Source organism: Perissodus microlepis, chromosome 9 (genome assembly GCF_051167445.1).
Source record: "Perissodus microlepis isolate ML-2025 ecotype Zambia chromosome 9, ASM5116744v1, whole genome shotgun sequence".
Classification (NCBI taxonomy): domain Eukaryota; kingdom Metazoa; phylum Chordata; class Actinopteri; order Cichliformes; family Cichlidae; genus Perissodus; species Perissodus microlepis.
This window is the reverse complement of record NC_140469.1, coordinates 11498690-11519693: the sequence shown is the minus strand read 5'-3', so window position 1 is coordinate 11519693 and position 21004 is coordinate 11498690. Positions and strand designations below refer to the sequence as shown.

General features: G+C 40.5%; 1 long non-coding RNA gene across 2 annotated transcripts; it reads right to left on the bottom strand.

Annotated features, from left to right (window-relative positions):
- Window positions 1–871: 871 nt before the first annotated feature.
- On the bottom strand, window positions 872–10318 carry LOC146380135 (uncharacterized). 2 transcript variants are annotated; one of them, XR_014801393.1, is made up of 4 exons: window positions 10127–10314; window positions 9876–10030; window positions 9482–9619; window positions 872–1626 (listed from the first exon to the last, which is right to left on the bottom strand). It is a non-coding gene; the product is annotated as an uncharacterized LOC146380135 (long non-coding RNA). The 2 variants fall into 2 exon arrangements; XR_014801392.1 differs by lacking the exon at window positions 872–1626 and having other exon boundaries at window positions 6446–9619; window positions 10127–10318.
- Window positions 10319–21004: the final 10686 nt, after the last annotated feature.

Below are 21004 nucleotides of genomic sequence, written 5' to 3'. Positions count from 1 at the left end.
TTTTGGAGTGGCACAAATAATTTATGTGGCATCTTATTGAAGGCAGAACAACTGATTGTTCTGTAAATAGTTTGAAATGGTTATTTTAAAAAAGGGTAAAAGGTAAATGGATGCAAATAACTTTGTTGTTTGCAAAACTTGTTCATAGGATTTTAAAATTGACAATTAATATTTGCATTTAAAGTTATGAAATATGATTCATTAAAGATGTTTGTGGTTGTTACAGTAAAAAATATAACTTTTCTACTCTATTATGTTTTTTGTCTGATTTTGGATCAATACTGTTAATACAGTATGTCAAAATGAAAACATGACTGTAAATTCAGGCACGTGAGGTTGTGCTGAAAAGAATGATACCAAACAAGGCAAAGTAAATAGTTTTTAAATGGCCAATTATACCCTGGACCCCAGAGGGTTAAACATTTTTTTTTTTTAAGTAACGCAATAGTTACTTTTCAAGTAATTAATTACTTTTAGAATATTGTAACTCAGTTACTAACTCAATTACTTTTTTGAAGTAGTAACTAGTAACTATAATTGAATTACTTTTTCAAAGTAACTTGCCCAACACTGCCTAATATTCAACCCATGCCCATCATTTACTAAAAGTACAGAAAACAGAACAGATCAGAATCCTGATATCCTGTCAGCTCAGTCATTGATACTAGCTGCTATTTACAATATCTGTGATATTGAACATTAACTGTTGTAAGGCTCTCCACCTTGGCTGATGTGTGAAGGATAAAGCACACACCCACCTGTGATGAGAAACCAAACACAAGATTTTATTACACTTTTTAACAAAAATATGTTTGAGACTCAATAAAAATGACACATGGAGAAAGTATTTCATTTTAGCAAAGTCCTCGTTTATTGGAAGAAAAATCATTACAGATTCATGTTTACTTTACAACAGTTACACCATATAAAAAGTGGACTTTATCAATCACTCACACAAGCCTTAATCTACCCCACCAACTATGACCAAGCTAATTTTTCCTTGTTTTGTAAAAGTGTAAATGACGAAGAAGTTCACTGAGTTTTATCAAACCTGCCTCTGTGTTAACTTTTAAATAACTTTACATTAAAATGAAACCATAAAAAATAAAATTAGCATCCAGTATATCAGAAATGCCCATCTTAAGGCTTCAGAATGATAGTTGAGAAATGAAAGAGAGATGTAACAGTAGCTACAGCCATCTTTAGCTGTTAGCAAGGCTCTCTACTTTCTCTGTAAAAACTGTGAAGTCCGGGGTTGTTCACATTCTATGCAGTGCTGAAGACACTGGTGTTGCAATCATAATGTCAGTTGCCTGGTGGGATCGACCAGCCAAACATCTGGGGTGAGGTGGGGAAGGTCCATTGACGTGCAGCTGCAAAATTGCCCACAGAATGATGATAGGGGGCGTGATAATTTGGACCATTTGTGATCATCTCTAGGTGCTGGGTATACGACTCCCTGTGTGGGGGCTGTCCCTCAGCCTGAAACTGAACCGCAGATGAAAACAGCCTCAGAGATATCAGTAGTTTTGTTGATCATCTCCCTTTGTAGAGCAGTCTCTGCCCATGTAGCGAGTTCTTCCAAGGAAAGACTCCCTTCAGGTCCGCTGCCTGAACTCCACGAGTCTGTGAGGGTAAAGAGACAGAGGCAAAGTAAGAATCAGAATCAGAATACTTTATTGATCCCTGGGGAAATTATTTTAAGAACAAGAACAATTAAGAACAAGTCTATATGGTCCACATGAGTCAGTTGCTGATATGTTTTGGCACGACTGACTTTGTAACAGAGTCACATCGAGCAGTTTTGCAAATGCATCCTCACACTAATTTGACCTGCAGGTGTTCAGTTGCGCCTCTGTGTAAACCCCCACAGCAGCTTTTAGAGGCCAAACCAAGGTTTTCACTCTCGGACAAACTATTAAAAAATATGACACTGAATATCACAATGATATTAGTTTCACCTTCTTTGAAATGCACCTCTACATTGTAAAAGTCTCTGAAATTAAAACACCCACATAAATGGCCTGTATTTGTATAGCGCTTTACTTAGTTCCTAAGGACCCCAAAGCACTTTATACATCCAGTCATCCACCCGTTCACACACACACATTCACACACTGGTGATAGCAAGCTACATTGTAGCCACAGCTGCCCTGGGGCGCACTGACAGAGGCGAGGCTGCCGGACACTGGCGCCACTGACCACCATCAGTAGGCAACGGGTGAAGTGTCTTGCCAAGGACACAACGACCGAGTCTTTCGGAGCCATAAGTCAACGTCAACAATAGCAAGGCTAACGATCTACACCAACGCCCGTCATAAACCCACAGACACATGCATCTGGCCCCCTCTGGCTCATTCAGAGTTAGAGACGCACCCAGTTCAGCCAGTGACCACCAAACATACGCTAATGTGTCTTTTAGAGTTCCTGTATCACACCCTGCTACCTCTGATTAATTATCAAGTCAATGCAGACAGATGGCACCAGGGCCATGAGAGAAAAATGGGTAAGGTTTTAATTTTTTAAATGTGTTTGTGTTAACATGTCTTAATTTGAAGTAATTTCAAAGACACAGAAGTGATATTGTTTGCAGATGATACAAAGTTATTGTGGAAGTAACTTGGAACAACTTCTGAATGAACTGAAAAAAGGGTTTAAAAAAATTGAAGACTTGTTTTTTCTATAATCAATTAACACTCAATCTGAGCAAAACAAAACTCCTGATGACAAATAACAGAATTAAAATAAAGTATCTGAAATAAAACTTAGTGGGGTGATAATACATCACAAACTATTGTGGATACTCCACATTATGAATATATCAGTCACCTATAATACACACACCCATGTTTTGAGCAAAAAAAGAGTAATAAGGATCCTAAATAAAACCACTTCAAAGGAACCACCAAACCAAAGATTTTAAATTGACACTTGAGTATTCAACACTGGAATAAGTGCAGGCTTAGAAATTCCCATGGAACATGCAGAGGTTGTTTAGATATCTCTGCTATCACTGATGCAACTTCTATTTAGGAAGAGACGTAGTAAAACCAAACGGCAGCAGGATATAACAATGTTGAAGGGAAAAGTTTCCAAACGGATGAAAAGAACAAACAAAAAACAAATAGACTTAAAACACGATGTTAGGACCAACCTAATGAACAACAGCAGGAGGAAGACAAAGGGTGCTGCTTTATTTGCACATTGTGATACATCTGGAGTTTGCTCTTCATCTTTTGGAACTAAAACCTCTCCTCCTCTCTAAACAGGAGAGGTGTATCAACATGCCAGCATACTGTCAGGATCCAGCAAAATGGTTCCAAGAACCAGCAGCACAGAGAAGGTTAAGAAGTGATTATGGTGCAGAGAACAGCAGCAGGGTTAGAGTGGAGAAAGGCAGCAATTTTAAACAACAAACAAACTCGCTGATGGGATTATGTATCAGACCTCTGTAACATTATGATTCTGGTGCATGTTTTGAAAATAAGCTTTCTTGAACGCCACTGAGAATTTTTTCAAATTTGGCAAAAACATGTGCAGGGCCTCAAAGAACAACTGACTAGATTTTGGAAGTTAGAGTCAATGGTTAAGATCTCTGTGACCTCAAGTAGGTCACTTTCTTCAGAATTTAAATAAAAGTAAAAACAATAAAAATGTCAAAATAATTAAGCAAGAGCAGTTTTTATGCTAGATGTCAAAGATTGATTCTGGGCGTGATGCTGCACCCTTTCTACTGATGAATCACAGCGATTCTTGGTTTAAGGCTCTCAGTGTGCTGGGGGTCTTTAGAGTTTGCATGTTCCACCAGATTCCTCCCAAGTCAAAGAAAAGAATGATAAATTTAAAGGTTATTCAAAATGTGCCAGAGCTCCTAATTTAAGTTGAATAAAACTCTTAAATTTATGAACGTGCTGAATGAATATATATGAAAAAGTGTCATGAGTTATCAGCAAAACTAGAAAAGTGCTACATAAATGCAATTTCACTGCACTCAGGAAAAATCACAATCTGTAAAACACTTTTCTGGCCATTATCCAATGTCACATCTCAGGACTAGAATGGAGCCTGTGGCACAACTTGTGACACTGGAGGAGAAGAGAGCAGCGGCGGGGTGGAGCACCAGCTTTAAACTCATGCACAAGAGAAATGTCAAATAAAACAGGTTTGTGATGAGAGAACACTGAGACAACACCCAGCCACAAAGTGAACTCACTTAGTTAAAGATAACAGGGGAGCACATGCACCTAACCAGCAGGACATTTCTTCCTCCTAAGTTAAATGAACAGATGGATGGAAGTTAAAAGTTCAGTTTAGTTTTCTATTTTGATGAGCACCTACACCCCAAAATACTGTTTTTAAAAAAGTGTTGTTTTCATATTCTTTCTTTGAAAATCTATAAAGTTCCTGTTCATTTTCATTAAAATGACTTTTACATAATTGTTACTGTTTTATTTAAGATCTTCTAATGCTTACACTACACTGTACACGTCAACAAAAAGCTTAACATTGAAGGTCATTTTCTTCCCACTACTTACTATTTATGACGGCTTGGACCAATAATGTATTTCAATATGTCGCACACTGATCTCTTGCACAAAATCACTAACACACACCACAAATCCCACCAGTGATTCACTTCCTTATAAACCATTGAGTCAAGGACTGAAGCAGTGACGTACTGAATGAAACTTCAGACATACCAAGCCCCGACACAGTGCTTCTGCAGCACAGTGATGCGGTCTTCAGCTTCAAACGGACCATCATTAACTGCTGTTGCTCACAGCTCACACAATTGTAGTTTCTGAGACAATTACATCAACGTCCAATCAAAATTACAGTTCTGCACTTTTAACACTGTCGTCTTTGCACTGATATTACAGGAAAACTCTTAGAAGTGATGCAAATATTAGTTGAACAGGAACCAAAATGTAATAGAATTGCATTCTGGGGTTTTTTGGGTGAAAAAAAAAAAAAAAAAAAAAAAAAAAAAAAATTGCATCTTTAAGCTCCTGTATAACTTAATTCCAGCAGGTAATGGTTTGGGATGAGATTCACTTTTATTAGCTGAATCAATTTTGGTTCCTATATCATCATTATTTAATAATAAATAAAAACAGTTCAAGGGATTAAAGAAAAATATTTTTCCATTGTAAACATACACGGCAGACCCAGTGGCATTTCGGTACTTTTTATTAATACTTAGCCGGTTGCTGTTTACAACGCACACAGAGCTGCAGCTCTCCCGCTGCCCGCTCAACATTACCACAACAACCCAACCACAGGACCCAGTACAATATTTAATTCGACGGGGCATGATTGCGGATGCCGTGCAGGTGCGTCCGCCTCCTCTGCACGGCACCGCAGGCTACGCCCCGCCACATACCCCCATCGCCCGACTGAGGCCGGGGAACCATCCGGCCGAACCTACTCCCTCCAGCGCGAGCGGGAGAGGGGATCAGCCCGGACCGTTGGCGCTCCCGGGCCCTGGCCAAGCGACGGGGAGTTGTGAGTTCAGGTGGCCGCCCGCGAAACCAGCAGCGTCGGCGAAGCTGGTCCGGAAGTCGGCTGCGTGGCAGGTGGACGCGGCGCGGTCGGCACGGTCGTGCGCCCCGGCTCGCAGGCGGCTGGGCAGATGTCCGGCAGGCACCGGCCTCTGGTGGAGGTGAGGCCGCTCTGCTCACCCCGCTAACCTCGAGCTTCGGTGGCGCGGACTCCCCTAGCACGGGCACCTCCGACTTAACCCGCGGCTTCTCCGCCCCTCCCGGTGGGAGCAGCTCCCCACGCTGCGCCTCCGGCACTGCCTCTCCCGGCTGGAGCGGCTCCGCCGCCTCCGGCGCTGCCTCTCCCGGCTGGAGCGGCTCCGCCGCCTTCTTCCGGGACACAGGAACGGGCACCGGGCCCTGCCGAGCCCCAGCGGCTCCCACGCGAGGTGTGGGAACAGGCGCTGTGGCAGGCTGCGTGCTAGCTGGTCGCAACCTGGGGGCCGGCGCGGGCACCTGCACAGACTGGATCTCCTCCACTCCAGCGCCATTGGGGAGCGCCGGTGGGGGTGGCGGTGGTGTCGGACAGGACCGGATCAGGACGGGGCATGATTGCGGATGCCGTGCAAGTGCGTCCGCCTCCTCTGCACGGCACCGCAGGCCACGCCCCGCCACATCCATGTTATTTATCATCAGTTTACTAGCGATTGAATTTTACAAAGGCCCAAATATTGTATGTTTATTATATTCAATTGTAGTTAAACCAAGTCTTCAGAGATTACTCTCACAGCAGAGCACTTTATGGTTTGTTGATAAATCCAAACAACAGAAGACGTCTAAGTGGAGACAAATTCTTGTATGTTTTTGGTCTGTTATGTTTACAAATGTTAAATCACAAGTAAAGGGAGACCACACCATTGTTCATGTTTAAACAAATTTATTCATCAAACCGATAAAATTTTGTCACACAGAACAAATACAGGTTCAAAGCACCACAACGTTAGCCTGATATCAGACAGAATTATCACATGATGTTAAACCGAAGCTGTGACTGGGCAATGATAATGAAGAAGTTCATTTCAAGTTGTAGATTCAAGCTGCTCTTCATACTTTTGGCCAATACAAGCTTCAACACTTCAGAAAGCTTCATTTGGCCATCACTAACAGCAGTACTTGTAGTCTGGAGTATAAGCAGACTAGACTAGAGTGCAATCAAATACACCTGCCTTCAGTGAACCCAGCCCAATCACAGCCACTGGCTCACAGCAGTTGTGAAACAAACCCACTCACACATCAGTGGCCATTTCCCACAGTAAATGTGGAGGTGATTTAATATGCAGGTGATACCAGTCTATCATCTCACACAGCTGATTGCAAATTTATAAACGACCTCTTGCAGCCTCACTTTGATATCACTGGTATAAAGAAACTGAAATCCTGCCGCCCAATACTACAAACAGGTCATTATCTGTGAGATTACACTTTCTTTTCTTCAGACATCAGTGGTTAAAATGATAAATTGCAAAGATGAATATTCAGAAAGATAAGGTGGAAAGTTTTAGTAGAGCTCATTTACTTGATTACTTTCTAAATGTTTTTTTTTTTTTTTTTTTCAGTTTTCTAAACGATGAATCAATGAATGTGGATCAATGAGGGGAAAATGATTCTTTCAGTCCTGTGCATTCTTGCCTACACCAACTCTAGGCCTTAAAATCCACTCAGCAGTTTACCCTGGTATAATTGGCTTTTCTAAAGTCACTCATGGCACCACAGATGAGCAGAGTCATGTGGACCATATAGACTTGTGGAGTTCTGGCAGCAGCCTTGAAGGAAGTCTCCCCATGGCAGAGCTCACTGAATGGATTTAGAGTGCTCTTAATAAGGAGACGAGGAACAACATCTTTGAGGCTGCTGAAGCTTTTTCCAGCTCTATCACAGAGGAACCGAGTTTTGCTGTCCCACAAAACCAGAATATCAAAAGCACTGTGTGAGAATGAAGAAAAGACCAAGGTGGTCAAAGGAAGGACCCGGGGGCTGTTCTCAGACAGCCAGATAAAAACTCTTGTCCATCACTTTAATCAAAAACGTTACCATGACCCACGGGAGATGACAGAGCTGACAGGACTGACCTACAAACAGGTGAGTGTTTTCCAAGGTTACTAGAACATAAGAAACTGAAATCATTTTGAGTTTTGGGTCTATTGTACTCATTAAATATTTTTCTTCCATCTTTAGGTGAAAACTTGGTTTCAAAATCGAAGAAGAAAGTTTAGGAGGAGTCCAGATTCTCAGCATCTCAATCAGGGCGTCCCACTTCACGTAAGTATCTCCAATTATTAAACAGAACTGTTTGTAATTCAGTCATTATCTTGGGAATTAATTGCATTTGGTGAAATGTATTGACTATAATTACACAAAAGAACTGACTCTGCATCTTTCAGTGATTCAGTTTCAGGGAGTACACCCAGCACCTGGAGATGAACTTAATCACAAATGGTGCAAATTATCAGGGCCCCTATCATCATCCTGTGGGCAATGTTGTGCCTGGACCTCAATCGACCCTCCACAAAAAAACATACCAGATGTTTGGCTGGTCGATGCCACTGGACAACAGATATGAATTCAACCCTGTTGTTTTAAACACTGGTATGAATGTAAACAAATTCGGGCTTCACAATACAAGTTTTGAAGGAGCAAGTTGAGAGCCTTGCCAGCTGCTAATGCTCCTTTAATTACAGACATTGTAATGTATATCAGCTTTTTTTGTATTAAATTTTACCATTTCTGCTTTTATGTAGCTCAACATAACAGAGTCTCAGATTTGATCTCTTTCAGTAAATAAAAGTCAGGGTAAGTTTTAGGTCCTTTATTTTTAATCCATTGGATTTTAGAAATATTTGAATTCAGTCGACTCTGTCTGTTGTAAACGCATTTTAGTCTATCCAAAACATCCTGGAAAATCAGAGAGCGCACCATCAGAGATTTGTATATAACATTAAGAGATTAAAATGTGTTTTGTTTCATCTTCCAATAATTGTAGAAATAATGTAGATGATGATTGCAACACCAGTGTCTTCAGCACCGCATTGAATGTAAACAACCCCGGACTTCACAGTGCAAGTTTCTACACAGAAAGTAGAGAGCCTTGCTAACAGCATAGAGATGGCTGTAGCTGCTGTTACTGCCCCTTTTATTTGTGAATTCTCATTCTGGAGCCTCAAGATGAGGATTTTTGCCATACTGGTCTCAAAAACAACATGGCAGAAATATGATGCGTGGAGGTGTGATTGTGAAACCACATGCTGGTGGTTTTCAGAGAAATTTAAAGCACTTCCACATCTGTATTTTTCCAACATGGAAGCTAGCTGGCCCTGGCAGCATATCAGGTTTGCTGTGAATTTATCTGACAGCCATTTTAAATGTTCTGTTCATGTTTCTTGACATGACAGAGGCTATATTTGAAAGACTTTGTGCACACATGTCTTAATTACACCTGTTAATATTTTTATGCTAAACATGTTTAAGGCTGGAGGTTAGTCCAGGGTTTTAAATAAATATTTAAAGTCCAGTGATCTAGACCTGCATCTTTTCTGCGCCAAATATTGACTTTGTTAAATGAAGCACTGCCTGTTTCTTGACTGCCACCTTTTCTAGTCCCAAATATTATTGAAATGCACGAATTTGTTAAAACTCAGAAATCTGGTGCAGTGTCTACATTTGCCAACTACAAAGAAGCATGAAGCCTGTCATGAAGTCAAGCTTCTTGTTCAAAGCCTTTACGTGCTTCCTCCAGGACACTGATATGGTTAGCAGATGTAGTTCAGAGGAAAGAAAAGAATTCCTACAAGGTCAGTAGATCTGTAACATAGTCTGGATTTCTTTAGAATGGAAACGTTACTTTTCAGAGACACAGAGCTCAGAGAAAACTACAAAAGTGGGTTATCCATACCAAAAGATATTTAACTTCAAAGAAGGAAGTGGCCTTTCTTTACTCCCCCCACCTTCTTTAACTCCATCACTGACAAAGGTGTTCAGGTAAGGCAGGACCTGCTCCTGTCGAGCCACAGTGCTGAAAATTCTCTACATCATGTGCTGGTTTTCCTAAACTTCCTCCTTCAGTTCTGAAAACAAGTCTTCACCTGAAAGAAGATGAGAGAAAAAAAAGGAATGATTATAACTATATGGTCCACATGTGTCAGCGTATTTACTGTTATGCTTTGGCACAAGTCACTTTAGAACAGAAAACGATACCAAAAAATATAATGGCTCAATTGCTCACCCCTTTACAGAATAGCATCCCACACACAAAAACTCTGCATTTTGGCTGCATTCCTAAAATTTGCCACCAGATTTCACTTGAACATTGCTCACTGGGCAACAATGCTGAGTACATACCTGTCAAATACAGAGATTCAGATTGATGAAATCCATCAGAGTCTTCCAGTCCGCCATTTTTGCAGCTTCACAGACTAAAAAGACAACTGGTTTAAGCATCTCTGCTGGAGCAGGTGGTTTGTTGCTGAGGCTTCGAAGCATCTGTTTAAACCATCCTGTTTTGCAGCATCAACAACCACACTGATGTCAGCTCAGTGAGAGTTGAAGACATGATAACCACTCATGTGTTCATAAACTGCATTAGGATGTACCTGTTCAACTTCACCCACTGAACCCAGGAGAGTAGGCACTGGAAAATCTCTTCTCCTGACCAGAGTCTGTGGCTGTAGAGCAGGAGTAGGGAACGTTAGTCATCTAGAGCCGGTGTCCTGCAGGTTTTAGATCTCACCCTGGTTCACCACACCTGAATCAAATGATTAGGTCATTACCAGCCTCTGGAGAACTTCAAGACATGTTGAGCAGCTAATTTAGCCATTTATTTCAGCTGTGTTGGACACATCTGAAATCTGCAGGACACCGGCTCTCAAGGCCTGGAGTTCCCTACCCCTACTGTAGAGCATCTCTTCTTTGTGAGGTGCTGTGGAGAGAAACAAAGAAATTGACAACGAGTAGTAGATTTTAAGAAAACAAACCTCCCCGCCAAAAAACCCAAAAACAATGTGCATATACATCCCCACTCAACATGCAGATGTGGCACAGCATACCCCCACACATGATCATTCCACACGTTGGCAAAAGGACACTTGTATCCACTGCACAGTGATTCAAATAAATGTGCACTGAACACCAGCTTCCACTAAAGGAGTGTCTGCCAGGGGAGCCCACACCAGAAAATTCTTACAATGAACTTCATTCATCTGCTCATCACTTATGTTAGTTATAAGAACGCAATAGCCGACTAATTAACGACATGAACAGGTGCCTAAAATAAGCAATCAATACCGCCCAAATCACGTGACCCACCTTAAACTATCACAAAATACTTTCAATACAAACCACTTAAACATAACCATCAGAAATCACACAGTTAACAACAGCATGAAATCTGTATTTTAAGTTCAGACAGGCCTCTTACAATCATAATCTACAAGATTTGGTGGGATTGTTAAAAAGTGAGTGAATCTTTCAGTAATCTTGCTGCCATGTTCTTCTTCTTTGGGTTTGGCAGGCTAGATGCATCAGTGGTGTGTTACTGCCATCTACTGTTTATTATTTCCCAAGTCAGTCTTCTTCTAATTAAACAGGCTGGACTCAAGCTAGAAGCACAAAGTCAGCCTCAGATCCCTACATTGTCTTATATAGACTAGCACTGTGTAGATATTGTAACTGTCTTTGTTTTAGTGCAGCAGTGCAGGTTCAGAAGTGTGTGCATGTTGAACACAGTTTCTCCAGCTGATCCAAGCTCTCTGAACAACTTTCTTCATTAATGGAAATACTTCTTGCACTCAGGATGTTTCTGACTGTATTGGTGCTGCCACAGTCACATTTGCCATCTGGGTGTTTTCCTGTGAGAGCCAGCCCACTCATGAATCCACGGCAGCCAGCTCTCAGTCTGATAAATATAAGTGAGTCTCTTCTTTTGCCAATAAACAACATTCAAAGTGTGATCTTGAGAGAACATTTAGGGCCTTCAGATTCTCTGAAGGAGAATGATAAACTGCTTTGAATTGAAAGAAGACAACAGAAACTACAATTACTACTTATACAACTGAGGTGTGCAGAAGAGCATCTTTGAATGCACATCAACAAGATGCAGCAGAAGACCACACCAAGTACCACTCCTGTCAGCTAAATACAGGAAACTCGAGCTAAAGGTCAAAAAAACTTGGAAAGTTGGACAACAGAAGATTGGAGAAATGTTTTCTGGTGTGATGAGTTTCAATTTCTGATGTGACATTTGAAAGGTCAGAACTGACTGTGTACCATCTTCTGATGAATGCTTCAAGAAGGAAAAGTCATGTCACAAAGCTTTGACCATCTGGAGCTGGTTTCTTCAACATCACAATGACTTCTATGGGCTCAAATTGTGGTCATAAATATTTTGTACTTGTAAATCAGTTTTGTACTTGGCAAATTAATAAATAAAATAATAAATTAATAATAAATTAATAAATACTTACAGAAATTCATTTTAAACATACAAAATTGATTTACAAGTACAAAATATTTATGACCACAATTTGAGCCCATAGACTTCACTGAACTCAAATACAATGGTGCAGCTTTAGGATGTGGTGTAACAGAAGTTTCACATGATTGATGTGCAGCCATCTAATTTGCAGCAACTGTGCCATGTTGTCATGTCAACAAGGACGAAAATGTCTGAGGAGTGTTTTCAGCTTGTTGTTGAATGTAAATCATGACTCAAAGAAGATCTGAAGGCAAAAGAAGATCCAACCTGGTGCTACCAAAGTGTGACTAATAAAGTTGCCATGTTCTGTATAACATTTCTTAAAAATGTGACATCATCAGCAGGAATTCTGGCTGTAATTTCTTCAGAGGTTGACGGCACTGTAATCGAACACACCAAGTTTGTTTGTAACATTTAGATGATAAACTCAAAGTATTTGAGCAGGCATGAATGACTTTCTGCCTGTCATAGTTTCAGATATTGTCAGGGTTTCTGGGTCGTTGCCAGGTACTTTCAGTTCACGTTCACTGTTTATCCACTGCCTGTTCCACTTCCTGTTTTATTGTGTTAGCCTTGGTCTGTGTGCATTATGTTCAGTCCTCTTCCCATTTATCATTGGTTCATTATGTTCAGCTGTTCACTCACCTGTCTCCAATCGTTGTCATTGTTAGTCATGTATTTAAGCCCTCTCTTCCCTTCAACGCTTGTCGTGTCATTGATGTTATGTTGTCGTTTCCGCCTGCGTTCAGTCAGCTAGTCAGTCAGTCAGTCAGTCAGTCGTCCAGCCAGCCAGCCAGCCAGCCCTTTCCTACTCCTGTTCTGTTTGTTCACTCCGTCGACATTAAACACCAACCTTCACCTACCTACCTGTGAGTCCAGCATTTGGGTCCTCCTTCTCTCATCCACGACACTAATCCTGACAGATATACAGTGTTAGATTGGGTTGGGCACCTCTGGTGTTATCATCGTCTAAAAGCTGAATGTACAATATCAATCCACGTTCATTCAGTTAATGATTTATTCATTAATCTGTAATCACTTTGAATTTCTTTGCTCACATTCAGGAGATTGAAAAACACCTCATGGCATAATGCTTTTCAGAAACTCTCAAAGGCAACATTACATGGATTATTAGACTCAGTGCTGCTCATTTACTGACTTGATGTTTCATTCCTGCAGCTCCTCTGTTCTGACAGCTCCACTCAGGCTCTGCTGGACACCACCGTGCTCCTGCTGCAAGGCGCCTGGTTGCTGGTACGCTTCCCAGTCATGATCATCAGTGGGATTGTGAGCAAGAACCTTGCAACCTCCAGCCACCATGCCCCATCCGTAACATCCCCTGACAGATCCCAACACATCCCTGATACAAACATACATGTCCATCAGGAGCATCCTACACTTTAAATGAGCTGACTTCAGGTGTTCAGTAAGGGGAAGCTTTAATAACATTGCACGTTTCATTTCAAGACTTCGGTTTCATAGGGCAGAGAGTAGAAAAGGTGACAATAAAATGCTTTTTGGGGGCTTTACTCCAAACATCAGACTTCTGAATAATTAAAAGCAAACCCAACATTTAGAGTCTTACGAAGATAATCACAGAGGCAGAAACTTTTCAACGTATCATCTCGGGTTTTTTAAGATGAAGTATTCAAAGCCCTAGCTTTGAATACTTCATCTTATTTATAAGCTAGGGATGTTATTTGAGGTATTCCTGGGAAAATCTTTGATCCAGGTCCAGATTCTTTAGATGAACTTTAGTGTTTAGTCATACTTCCAGCCTCCTTTATTGACGTTGCCTGGTGGCATTGACCAGCCAAACATCTGGGGCGAGGTGGGGAAGGTCCATTGAGGTCCAGCTGCAAAACTGTCCACAGGATGATGATAGGGGCCCTGATAATTTGCACCATTTGTGATTGAGTTTACCTCCAGGTGCTGAGTATACGACTCCCCGAGTGGGGGCTGTCCCTCTCCCTGAAACTGAATCACAGATACACTGTCAGTAAAACCAGAATACTTCTTTTAAATTATTGACGTTACATTTCATTAAATACAATCAATTCCCCAGATAATGACAGAATCAGAAACAGGGCTTTTTAATAATAGAAGATACTTACATGAAGTGGGACGCCCTGATTCACATGCTGAGGATGTAAACTCCTCCTAAACTTACTCCGTCTGTTTTGAAACCAAGTTTTTACCTAAAGATGGAAGAAAACAGAAAACATTTCATGAGTACAATGGACCCAAAGTTCAATTTCTTATGTTGTAGTAAGTTGAAAAACACTCACCTCTTTGTAGGTCAGTCCTGTTATCTCTGCCAGCTGTTTCATCTCTCTTGGGTCTTAGTAATGTTTCGCATTAAAGTGATGGACAAGAATATTCAACTGTCTCTCTGTGAACACCACCCGGGCCTTTCCTTTAGGTTTCTCTGGAGCAGTGCTGGGATGGTGCAGAGTGGCAGTGATGTTGCCATCCTGGCTTCCTGGGACAGCAAAATCTTGTTTCTGCTCTGAGACAGAGATGGAAACAGCCTCAGAGGTATCAGTAGTTTTGTTGGTCATCTCCATTTGTAGAGCAGTCTCTGCCCATGTAGCGAGTTCTTCCAAGGAAAGACTCCCTTCAGGGCCGCTGACATATCTCCACAAGTCTGTGAGGGTAAAGACACAAGAGGACAAGAAAGCACAAGTCTATATGGTCCACATGGATCAGTTACTGATATGTTTTGGCACGACTGACTTTCTAATAGAAATAATAAACAAAGGTTAAATTGATAAGTCTTAAATCCCAAAAAGGTCTCAGACTGAAGAAGTCACTCGAATGAGTGACAAAACATTTCTTCCGTTGAAAACATTACATCCAGGTGAACTGAATCAACCTTTAGGGATTTATTTACCTGATGACTGAGCATCAACACAATGCTGAAGCTGTTTCCAGCTCTGTCACGGCTGGTCGATCACACCAGGCAACGGACATTATGATTGCAACACTGGTGTCTTAAGCACTGCATGGAATATGAACAACCCCGGACTTCACAGTGCAAGTTTTTACAGAGAAAGCAGAGAGCCTTGCTAACAGCTAAAGATGGCTGTAGCTACTGTTACATCTCTCTTTCATTTCTCAACTATCATTCTGAAGCCTTAAGATGGGCATTTCTGATATACTGGACGCTAATTTTATTTTTTCATGATTTCATTTTAATGTAAAGTTATTTAAAAGTTAACACAGAGGCAGGTTTGATAAAACTCAGTGAACTTCTTCGTCATTTACACTTTTACAAAACAAGGAAAAGTTAGCTTGGTCATAGTTGGTGGGGTAGATTAAGGCTTGTGTGAGTGATTGATAAAGTCCACTTTTTATATGGTGTAACTGTTGTAAAGTCAACATGAATCTGTAATGATTTTTCTTCCAATAAATGAGGACTTTGCTAAAACAAAATACTTTCTCCATGCGTCATTTTTATTGAGTCTCAAACATATTTGATGTTAAAAAGTGTAATGAAATCTCGTGTTTGGTTTCTCATCACAGGTGGGTGTGTGCTTTCTCCTACACACATGAGCCAAGGTGGAGAGCCTTACAACAGTTAATGTTCAATATCACAGATATTGTAAATAGTAGCTAGTATCAATGACTGAGCTGACAGGATATCAGGATTCTGATCTGTTCTGTTTTCTGTACTTTTAGTAAATGGTAGGCATGGGGTGAACATTAGGCCCTTTATCTTAAAACCCATTGATTTTAGAAATATTAGAATTCAATAGAATCTGTTTCTTCTGTAAATACCTTGATGCGTGCTCAATCATCCAGATAAGGAAATCCCACAAAGTTGATTCTGTTCATCTGGACCTAACGCTTTCAGTAGGACAAAGGTTTTCAGTAGGACAAACTGGTGCATATCATGATTTTTATGGATATTTCTCACTGGTGAGTTGAGAACAGTTTTGCTTGTTCTGCTTTCATGTCAACTAGATCTGAGTTAGATGATTTTGATTTAACTTCCTGCTCTGGTTGTTTCAGACAAGCAACCAAGTTGATCTTTGCACCGATGATTAATTTACTTTCTATTATCAGAAAATTTGTACACATAGTTTCTAATTTCAAATGTATCAGAGCAAATCCAGCTCAGTTTTAAATATGTTTTGCATGAAATCTGCATTATTTCAGTGAGTATTGAAACCTGATATGTATAAAAATGTTTTAAGATAAGCCAAATTAAACCAATATTACAAACAAACAATGACTTACACCTCTAATTTAGATCTTTGTGATCATGTAGAGAACATTACTGAGTTTATAAGGTAGCAAATGGTAGTTTCACCTCTACATTGTAAAACAATAGCAAGGCTAATGAGCCACACCAACGCCCATCATAAACCCCATAGACACATGCATCTGGCCCCCTCTGGCTTATTCAGAATTAGAGACACACCTAGTTCACCCAGTGACCACTAAACATACGCTAATGTGTCTTTTAGAGTTCCTGTATCACACCCTGCTACCTCTGATTAATTATCAAGTCAATGCAGACAGTTGGCACCAGGGCCATGAGAGATAAGTGAGGGTAAAGGTGTTTGTGTTGACATGTCTTAATTTGAAGTAACTGCAAAGACACAGAAGTCATATTGTTTGCAGATGATACAAAGTTATTGTGGAAGTAACTTGGAACAACTTCTGAATGAACTAGAAAATCAATTTAAGAAATTGAAGAGTTTTTCTGTAATCATATAACACTGGATATGAGCAAAACAAAACTCATACTATTTTGGAGTCGTGCAAATTCTATCATTAATAAACTGATGATGAATAACAGACTTAGGATCATAAATAAAACCGCTTCAAAAGAACCACCAAACCCACTTTTTAGCCTTTTCATTAAATACTCTTAAATTTAAAGACTTGGTTGACCTCAGACCTCTACACACAATTTATAAAGCAACAAACAAATCTTTTTCCCACAACATTTAGAACTTGATCAGGATAAAAAAAAGAGAAAGAAAGAAATGACATGTAATGTACGTCTGTTTTTGCTTTTCTCCTCAGAGTTGGTGCAGTAGATCAAGGCTCATGCAGGAGACTGATAAAGTCAACTTTATATATGTTGTAAATGTTTCAGTCAGTGTCATTCATTTTCTTCCAACAAATGACGACATTTCTAGGATTAAATACTGGCTGCATATTTTGTTTTGTTTTCATCGAGTGTCTAACATCATAATCTACAATATTTGATAGGATGTTAAAAAGTGCATGCATGTTGCACTTTGCAAGTCATAAAATCTTGTGCTTAGCCTCTGACCCAGAATGTCACAGCAGCAATGGAGACTCGTCAGACCAGGAAACATTTCTCCAATCTCTTATTGTCTAATATTTGTGAGTCTGTTTCCTCAGTTTGCTGTTCTTAACTGACAATAGTGGTAGCCAGTGTGGTCTTCTGCTGCTTCTAGCCCATGTGCTCCATGTTCTGACATGTTGTGCTCTCAGAGATGGTCTTCGGTATAGTTTGCTTTAGATGAGTGGTTATTTTTAGTCACTGCTGCCTTCCTATCAGCATGAAGCATGAAGTTTGTTTAATTTCTTTGCTTTCGTTCATCACTCACTCTTTCAAGATGTTTTCTATCTCAGTGAATCACTGAGATTTAAAGAAGGTTCCACACAAGTATGCAGGCCCAGTCTCAGCTTCTCAGAGACATTTAGTTTGTTCTTGAAGTCGCTCCAATTTGCTAACGAAAACCCATTTGAGGAAGCATCTCTACGTAGAGCATCACATCAAGGCTGGAGAGGATAAAGTGAGCAAATATGGATCCAGATACAGGGATAGGCCCATGCTCTCATCACAAGCTGGCATCTTTGTTACTTCTTTTAAACTTACTACTTCTTCTTTAAGTTTTCACCAATAAATAGAGGAGGGGAAAAGCCTCAAGTAACCATTATGGCAACAACACTGTCACTCTGCATACTCCACAGATGACAAGCACTACGTTTGAGGATAAAGGAAAGGCAAAGGGGATTTTCTCAGATAATCATGCCCTCTATCTGTACACTGTGGGCAACATTGTGTCCGAATCACAGTCAACCTTCTCGAACTCGCCCAGATGTTTGGCTGGTCCATGTCACCAGGCCTAGGCCATCATGAATTAAGCCCGAGCCTCTTCACAGCAGCTTATCAATGTGAACAAGACTGGGCTTCACAGTGCAAGTTTGGAAATAGAAAGTGGAGAGTGTTGCCCACAGCTAATGCTCCTTTTATAACGACTAATGTAAATGATGCCAGGTAGAAACAACGATTGAACTGACAGCATATCAGGTTTCTGTGAGTTTTTAGTAAAAAAGAAAAAAATCGTTCTTCTCTTCATGTAGCTCAATCTAGTCCTATAGAATTAACCCAAAACTGATTCAGCCAATAAAAGTCCCATACCGTTACCTGCTGGAACTAACTTACATAGGAGTATAAAAATGTAAATGATGCCAGTTGGTAGAAACTGCCTGACTGCTTTGTAAAGCAACTCACAAAAGAAGAAGCTCAACCCCCCACATTCCTGCCCACACCCACAAACCTCCTTAAAAGCTCAGAATTGCTCTTAAGTCAGTCTTAGGACAAATAGCACCTTCCTGCCTGGTTTGGAGCTCTTTCAGCAGAGATACTTTCTCCAGCTTTCCTGTTTTAATCACTGGGATTTCAAAGATGGAAGATTATGGGATGCAATTTTCTCCAGGTATGTACTCAGCATTGTTGTCTAGTGAGCTAATGTGAACAGAGTTGGCTAACCTCGAAGACATCTTTGAGCAAAAATACCCTTTCACTCTGTGTTGTAAGTCCTGATGGCAGAAGTCACCATTTCTCCCTCCACAGCTGAACAGAGAGTCCACCTCAGGACCATCTGGGCTTTGAGTCACTTTTTAAACTTTCTAATTGGCGACATCCAGTGGCACATTTTAATAATTCAGCAAGTAAAATCAAGTGACATTGTGTGTGGGAAATTGATTAAGGCTCATCAGTTGATCCCTTTTGTATTCTTTTCTGTTAAAAAACTCAACTGTGCCAAAACATATCAGTAGCCACGGTGACCCATGTGGACCATATATATTTGTGCTTACTTAGCCTCTGTCTTTCTATCCTCACAGACTTGTGGATTTCTGGCAGCAGCCTGCAAGGGAGTCTTCCCTTGGAAGAACTTGCAGCATGGGCTGAGGCAGCTCTCGCTAAGGAGATGAGCAACAACATGTCTGAGACTGCTGAAGCTGTTTCCAGCTCCGTCACGGAGGAGGAACTGGTTTTTGCTGCCCCAAGAAACCAGGAGGGCAGCAACACTGTCACAAGTACTACGTGTGTGAAGGAAGAGAAGGCCAAGGTGCTCAAAGGAAGGACCCGGGGGCTGTTCTCAGACAGCCAGTTAAAAACTCTGGTCCAGCACTTTAATCAGAAAATTTACCCTGACCCACAAGAGATGACAGAGTTGGCAGAGCTGACAGGACTGACCTACAAACAGGTGAGTGTTTTTCAAGGTTACTAGAACATAAGGAACTGAATTCGTTTTGAATTTTGGGTCTATTGTACTCATTAAATTTCTTCTGTTTCCCTCCATCTTTAGGTGAAAACTTGGTTTCAAAACCGAAGAAGAAAGTTTAGGAGGAGTCCAGATTCTCAGCATCTCAATCAGGGCGTCCCGCTTCATGTAAGTATCTCCAATTATTAAACAGAACTGTTTTTAATTCAGTCACTATCTGGGGAATTCATTTAATTAGATGAAGCGTATTGATTATAATTTCAAACAAGAACTCTGTATTGTGGTTTTACTGACTGTGCATCTGTCTGTGATTCAGTTTCAGGGAGCGTCCTCACTCAGCGAACAACTGGACATCAGCTTCATGAGAAAGGGTGCAAATAATCAGGCCCACTATCCTGATGCTGTGGGCAATGTTGTCTCTGGACCTCAATGGACCCTCCACAACTCACCCCAGATGTTTGGCTGGTCGATGCCACCAGGCAACGGACATTATGATTGCAACACTGGTGTCTTAAGCACTGCATGGAATATGAACAACCCCGGCCTTCACAGTGCAAGTTTTTACAGAGAAAGCGGAGAGCCTTGCTAACAGCTAAAGATGGCTGTAGCTACTGTTACATCTCTCTTTCATTTCTCAACTATCATTCTGAAGCCTTAAGATGGGCATTTCTGATATACTGGACGCTATTTTATTTTTTCATGATTTCATTTTAATGTAAAGTTATTTAAAAGTTAACACAGAGGCAGGTTTGATAAAACTCAGTGAACTTCTTCGTCATTTACACTTTTACAAAACAAGGAAAAGTTAGCTTGGTCATAGTTGGTGGGGTAGATTAAGGCTTGTGTGAGTGATTGATAAAATCCACTTTTTATATGGTGTAACTGTTGTAAAGTCAACATGAATCTGTAATGATTTTTCTTCCAATAAATGAGGACTTTGCTAAAACAAAATACTTTCTCCATGCGCCATTTTTATTGAGTCTCAAACATATTTGATGTTAAAAAGTGTAATGAAATCTCGTGTTTGGTTTCTCATCACAGGTGGGTGTGTGCTTTCTCCTTCACACATCAGCCAAGGTGGAGAGCCTTACAACAGTTAATGTTCAATATCACAGATATTGTAAATAGTAGCTAGTATCAATGACTGAGCTGACAGGATATCAGGATTCTGATCTGTTCTGTTTTCTGTACTTTTAGTAAATGGTAGGCATGGGGTGAACATTAGGCCCTTTATCTTAAAACCCATTGATTTTAGAAATATTAGAATTCAATAGAATCTGTTTCTTCTGTAAATACCTTGATGCGTGCTCAATCATCCAGATAAGGAAATCCCACAAAGTTGATTCTGTTCATCTGGACCTAACGCTTTCAGTAGGACAAAGGTTTTCAGTAGGACAAACTGGTGCATATCATGATTTTTATGGATATTTCTCACTGGTGAGTTGAGAACAGTTTTGCTTGTTCTGCTTTCATGTCAACTAGATCTGAGTTAGATGATT